Below are 7,739 nucleotides of genomic sequence, written 5' to 3'. Positions count from 1 at the left end.
TCTGATAGTGTTATGGCTTTGAGGACTTGGGGTTTACATTCACTGTATATTTCTCCCATTATTTTGCAGTTGCTTGTCGCACTTAGAGTAATATAAAGATGAAGGTCATACTAGTGGCAACAGGTGACAAAGACTAAAACACAGTAGGCCTATGGAACGACAAATGGGGCGTCGATCCCTTTTGTACGTAGAGGCACACGTCTGTGCGTCTTAAGGCCCGTCCACATCTGCGCAGACAGATCGTTGCGTGTGGAGAGAAGATTTGCACCAACCTGAGGTGTGTGCAAACCTGGAAGTTGGAATTGGAGGTTTGAGCGAAAGCACTCAAATCTGTGGGTTCAAACCACATCTGCGCAGACAAGTTGGAGCGTGTGGACAGGAGATCGCCGCAAATCTGGCGCGAAACAGCTGTTTGCTCAGTCTGTGTTTGTATTTGTGCGCACAGGGCATTAAAATGGCTGATACTCGTCAGTAGAGGTGGGCCAAACGGTTGTTCTGGGGTAACCGTTATCAAAGTTCCAGTTATTCGTTGATAACCGTTATCGTTAACGGTTATTAATAACTGCCAAGTTATTTTTCGCTAGCGAATACCGAATACTCCGAGGGGCTACAGTTACATAACGGCATAGTTGGAATCCATCAGTTTAGTTATCAGTCAGTATAACTGCGAGTAGTGTGAAATGGCAGGAATGTCGTATGAATCGAGTCATAACCTTAGCTTATTAACTCCGGGTACATTTTAGTTGATGTTAGAACGATTATTAGTGTTTCATATTATATGTTTGTAGGTTATCGGTCGCTATTAGAAATATTATCTTCGCAGCTGCGACAGAAAGTACGCGGAACTTCACCACAGCACTGTTTAAGTAACATGTTAACAGCGTGCGTTTTTAAGTATGAAGTAATATGTAAACTGAGTACTGTAGGTTAAATTCGAAGCTTAATTTCTTGTGCTGTTCACATAATAGAATAAAGTGTACAGCTTTGTAATACAACAAAAATATACGTAATGTGACAGATTCGTTTACTCCTGTGCTGTAAAAGCTAGTCCTATTGGGGAAAGTGTGAGCACGCTAATCCAAGTTTTATGTGAGATTTGGAAACTGCTCGATTTCTCCAGCTACAGCATGTTTATAACATACGAAGACATGCAGATCGAAAAGGTTGACAGTGTTACATTTCTGGGACTACAACTCGATAATAAATTCAGTTGGGAAGGGCATACCACATTTTTTCACTCTATTATTTCATAAGGGAGCATATTCTGTGGTAACGTATCAAACGTAGCGAAAGTTTTTCGCATGTAACAGTGTGTAATAAAAATCGTTTGTGGTATAAATTCACGAACATCATGTAGGAACCTGTTCAAGGATCTTTGTATTCTAACCACTGCTTCCTAGTATATTTATTCTTTAATGAAATTTGTTACAAGTATTTCCAACCAATAGCTCAATACATAATTTCAGTACTAGGAATGGGAACAGCAATCTACATAAAAAATCACTTACCTTGGACCAAAAGGGGTCCAATATTCAGGAACATGCATTTTCAATAAACTGCCAGCAAGTCAGCAACCATTAAAAACTTGGTTTCAGATAAAGCACGGTTTACAGTATGTTTGAAAGACTATTTGATACAGAAGTGTCTGATTCCACACGTCATCAATATGCCGGAAATGGCTATTTTAAGTGTGTCCATGACAACACTACATACACATGGCAACAAACACGAAGATACATATAAATAATACAATAACATCTCCCACTAAAAATACAATCAAACCAATGGGACAACTGCGGGAAGTTGGGGGTAATAGGGTGAGGACAAGGTAGTAAAAAAAAAAAAAAACACACCACGATCCCAAAACACAAAATGAAGAACAAAAAGAAAAAAAATACAGCATTCTGCTACACCAACAAAAATCTGCAGGAATCGGACACTTCCCTTGAACAATATAGGTCAACCATAGGTGACCATACCAAAACACCAATGCCCACAACTAAAAGCAGGAAAATTGGAATCGGACATTTCCCTTGACCTACATAGGTAAAAATCAGATGACGATACCAAAACATCAACACGTACAACTATGAAAATGGGAATCGGTCATTTCCGGTGACCGATATAGGTCCACCACAGCTACTGATGCCAAAAAACCAACACCTACAACTGCGAAAAATAAAACCACAATCCCAAAAGTCCACAAATTAATCAGCCCTACATAAATTAAATCACATTCAATACTCCATAAATACATAAAACATCACAGCTAGAAAAAAAAATTAATTACCACCAGCAAATTCCAGCACTACAAACTAGATCGGCGAGCCACGCCCCCCCCCCCCACACACACACAAACAAAAACCAACTCATAAACACCGTGCCGTAATGACATTCACACACAACAACAACTTTTTACGTCGAAGCAGACGGGTGGAATCGGACGCTTCCATTGACCCCTCCTCCTACTCTGTAGATGAATATCGTAACAAAGACTGATAGACCAGCTTAGGTAAAAATTCTGCTGTATTTCAGTTTTGACAGCACTTGGTTGCAACAGTCAAGATCGGGTATTCTGTGTATGATGAATTTATTAAAAGTGTGTAACTGTGTTTTATTCTGACAGTGTATCAATTATGTAAATATTAGCAGTTACTGTAATATATTCACATATTTTGACAATCTCCTGACAAATGATGAGGATAATAATTATTATATTCAACTGTATTATGTTATACTTCCTGACATGTTAATGGCATTCGCGATGGCCAGCGGGTATATCGGAAGAAGTACATAAATATTTGTTCGCTCCAGTAACTATCGTCTCTGAAATATCACCGGGGCCTAAGACTGGAGTCACTGTGTCAGGAACACAGACACAGAGTTATTCCATTACCAACTTCCAGGTTACCCGTAATGGTAGCCCGATAACTGCCAGAGAGCGAGAACTGTGAGCCAATAACGATAACTGCCAGAGGAAAATACAGATCTCTGACAGTTATTTCCATAGTCACTCGAATTCCTTATGGTACCTCTCTTTATACTATCAGTCCAAGCTAAATTGACGTAATAGGCGGTGGCTTAAGGGAACGACCGTACTTTTTAATGCCTGTACTGCATCTCCTATCAGCCACCGCTCGGACATTAACTTTATTTAATTGTTTGTGGTAAAAGTAATGAAGACGCACGATATAGTACACAGATGGCGCGCAGTCTCACAGTTATTCTCATAGCCTATAGAACGCCTTCCAAATGGTCTACCCTCTCCGTAGTTCCTAGCCAGATCTCCGATGAGTTGACGGGAAAGCGTAGTATGATCTTCGGTTATTGAAATAACTGCATGTATCAGAGGAACGGTTATCGCAGTAACCGTTACTTCTCAGTAAGCGGTTATTTCTATCAGTTACGTTATTTTTTGCCACCTCTACTCGTCAGTGTTCTCGAGAGTTTGCTAGTGAATTCATCGAAATATATAGAAACCATCCATGTATGTGGAAGATTAAAAGTAAAGACTATAGTGACCGAGACAAAATGACAGCAGCATACAATGCTCTAATTGAAAAATTGCGGGCAGTTGACGCCTCGGCAAACAGTGAAACAGAAATATTAAAAAAAAAAATTATTCGTTGCGAACTGTTTACCGAAAAGTGTTATCCAAAGTTCAGAAATCTAGAAGATCTGGTGTAGGAGTAGATCAAGTATACCAACCAATGTTCTGGTATTTTGATCTGCTTGGCTTTCTTAAGGTTCGCCCTGCAAATCTCGCAGTAAATTTACGTGAGAAAACTGCTTTCGCTTTAGCAGCCACTGTGTACACCATTTTGACTGCTTTCTCTGTTTCCTGTGGTTGGTCTGAACGTTTTTTGCAACACAAGTTGTGAACACAGACCACAACAGAACTTCCTCCATTTCTATATTTCAAAATAACTGAATTAAATTTTTGACGTTTACGGGGAGCGTAGTCGCTTGCCACTGATATTTCTTTTCTACACCGCAGATGGCGAGCGAGTAGTAGATTGGGGATTGTGTCGTGTGAACCAACGCCACCTAGGTGGCGTTGTGTGAACACACCACATTTGCAGCGATCTTTTGCATGTACAGACATCTGCGCCGATGTCTGTCCAGACAGATCGTTGCGTGTGGACCGGGCTTTACGTGTGAATCTCTATGTTTATATTCCTTTGATATCAACGTGGTAAGCTGCTGTTTCATGCAACCTCATAAGTGTTTCTTCATAAATGTGTTGTAGCTTGCGGCTGGATTCGTGATTTTTATCCCAAGTTGAACTTATTTTAAAATCATTTTTAGAAACATCTCTGTCTTCTGATATTACACAAACTCTTGGAGACAAAAAGGTAATTCAAATATTCCGTAAATCACATACGAAAATGATGCAAAACAAACATTATACTTGCGACGCATTTGGCATTCTCCTTTCCGCCGCTTGGAGTGCTAGGATCGCTCCAACCGTCAAACTGGAACAGCTCTTACCAAGGGTGATTCTATTCTTGTCTAAACTATTTATCGCCCATGTTTCACTTCCATACTATATACTTTCAGAAACGACTTCCTGACATTTGAATCTATAATCGATGTTAACAAATTTCTCTTCTTCACAAACGCTTTCCTTGCCATTGCCAGACTACATTTTATATCCTATCTACTTCGACCATCATCAATTATTTTGCTCCCCAAATAGCAAAACTCATCTACCACTTTAAGTGTGTCATTTGCTAATCTAATTCCTCAGCATCACCCGATTTAATTCGACAACATTCCATTATCCTCCTTTTACTTTTGTTGATGTTCATCTTTTATCCTCCTTTCAGTACACCGTCCATTCCATTCAACTGCTCTTCCAGGTCTTTTGCTGTCTCTGACAGAATTACAACGTCATCGACGAATCTCAAAGTTTTCATTTCTTCTCCATGGATTTTAATTCCTACTCCAAATTTTTCCATTGCTTTCTTTACTGTATGCTCAATATACAGATTGAATAACATCGGGCATAGGCTACAACCCTGTCTCACTCCCTTCCCAACCACTGCCTCCCTCTCATGCCCCTCGACTCTTATAACTGCCATTTGGTTTCTGTACAAATTGTGAATAGCCTTTCGCTCCCTGTATTTTACCCCTGCCACCTTCAGAATTTGAAAGAGATTATTCCAGTCAACATTCTCAAAAGCATTTTCTAAGTCTACAAATGCTAGAAACGTAGGTTTGGCTCTCCTTAATTTATTTTCTAAGGTAAGTCGTAGGGTCAGTATTGCCTCGCGTGTTGCAATATTTCTACAGAATCCAAACTGATCTTCCCCGAGGTCGGCTTCTACCAGTTTTTCCATCTGTCTAAAGAATTCTCGTTATTAGTTTGCAGCTGTAGCTTATTAAACTGATAGTTCAGTAACTTTCACATATGGCAACACCTGCTTTCTTTGGGACTGGAATTATTATATTCTTCTTGAAGTCTGAGGGTATTTCGCCTGTCTCATATATCTTGCTCACCAGATGGTAGAGTTTTGTCAGGACTGGCTCTCCTAAGGCTGTCAGTAGTTCTAATGGAATATTGTCGACACATGAGGACTTGTTTCGACTCAGGTCTTTCAGTGCTCTGTCAAACTCTTCATGCAGTATCGCATCCCCCATTTCATCTTCATCTACATCCTCTTCCATTTCCATAATATTGTCCTCAAGAACATCGCCCTTGTATAGACCCTCTATATACTCCTTCCACCTTTCTGCTTTCCCCTCTTTGCTTAGAACTGGGTTTCCATCTGAGCTCTTCATATTCGTACAAGTGATTCTCTTTTCTCCAAAAGTCTCTTTAATTTTCCTGTAGGCAGTATCTATCTTATCCCTAGTTAGATATCCCCCTACATCCTTACATTTGTCCTCTAGCCATCCCTACTTAGCCATTTTGCACTTCCTGTTGATCTCATTTTTGAGACGTTTGTATTCCTTTTTGCCTGCTTCATTTACTACATTTTTATATTTTCTCCTTTCATCAATTAAATGCAATATTTGTTCAGTTACCCAAAGATTTCTACTACCCCTCATCTTTTTACCTTCTAGATCCTCTGCTGCCTTCACTATTTCATCTTTCAAACCTACCCATTCTTCATCTACTGTATTTCTTTCCCCCATTCTTGTCAATCATTCCCTAACGCCCTCCCTGAAACTCTCCACAACCTCTGGTTCTGTCAGTTTATCCAGGCCCCATCTCCTTAAATTGCCAACTTTTTATAGTTTCTTAATTTTTAATCTACAGTTCATAACCAACAGATTGGGGTCAGAGTCCATACCTGCCCCTGGAAATGTCTTAAAATTTAAAACCCGGTTCCTAAATCTCTGTCTTAGCATTATATAATCTATCTGAAGCCTTCCAGTATCTCCAGGCCTCTTCCATGTATACAACCTTCTTTCATGATTCTTGAACCTAGTGTTAGCTATGATTAAGTTATAGTCTGTGCAAAATTCTACCAGGTGGTATCCTCTTGCATTTCTTATCCCCAATCCGTATTCACCTACTACATTTCCTTATCTTCCTTTTCCTACTCTTGAATTCCAGTCACCCATGACTATTAAATTTTCGTCTCCCTTCACTAGCTGAATAATTTCTTTTATGTCATCATGCATTTCATCAGTTTCTTCATCATCTACGGAGCTAGTTGGCATATCAACTTGTACTACTGTTGTAGGTATGGGATTCATGTCTATCTTGGCCACAATTATGCATTCACTATGCTGTTTGTAGCAGCTTACTTGCACTACTATTTTTATTCATTATTAAACCGGCTCCTGCTTTATCCCTATTTGATTTTGAATTTATAACCCTGTATTCACCTGACCAGAAGTCTTTTTCCTCCTGTCACCGTACTTCACTAATTCCCACTATATCTAAGTTTAACCTACCCATTTCCCTTTTTAAATTTTCTAACCTACCTGCCCGATGAAGGTATCTGACACTCCATGCTCTGATCCGTAGAACGCCAGTTTTCTTTCTCCTGATAACGACGTCCTCCTGTGTAGTCCCCACCCGGAGATCCGAATGGGGACATATTTTACATCCAGAATATTTTACCCAAGAGGACGCCATCGTCATGTAAGCATACAGTAAAGCTGCATGCTCTCGGGAAAAATTATGCCTGTAGTTTCCCCTTGCTTTCAGCCATTCACAGTACCAGCACGCAAGGCCGTTTTGGTTAGTGTTACAAGGCCAGATCAGTCAATCATCCAGACTATTGCCCCTTCAACTACTGAAAAGGCTGCTGCCCCTCTTCAGGAACCACACGTTTGTCTGGCCACTCAACAGATACCCCTCCATTGTGGTTGCACCTATGGTACGGCTATCTGTATAGCTGAAGCATGGAAGCCTCCCCACCAACGGCTCCCCCCATGGTTCAGGGGGGGAGGCTGTATATATGATATTGTATACGTTAACTGAACAGCGAAAATAAGAGCTTTGCAGATACAAGATGGCTGTAATATATATATTCGCTGTCGCCCCATGTCGCTTGTTCCAGCTGCTGAAAGTAAGTCAAGGGACTACCAGATTTAAGTATAACAACATAATTACAAATATGGGCTACAATGACCATGAAACTCAGCTTTTGACAGCTGATCCAAACATAGACAGGAAATGTGGACCAAAAATAAAAATAATTGAACAGAGAGTTCAGTGATGACAACATCAAAATATTTATTTTTATGCTATCAGTTGAACAGCATTGGACGACTTTAGT

Source organism: Schistocerca nitens, chromosome 6 (assembly GCF_023898315.1).
Source record: "Schistocerca nitens isolate TAMUIC-IGC-003100 chromosome 6, iqSchNite1.1, whole genome shotgun sequence".
Taxonomy (NCBI): domain Eukaryota; kingdom Metazoa; phylum Arthropoda; class Insecta; order Orthoptera; family Acrididae; genus Schistocerca; species Schistocerca nitens.
This window is presented reverse-complemented; position numbering follows the sequence as displayed.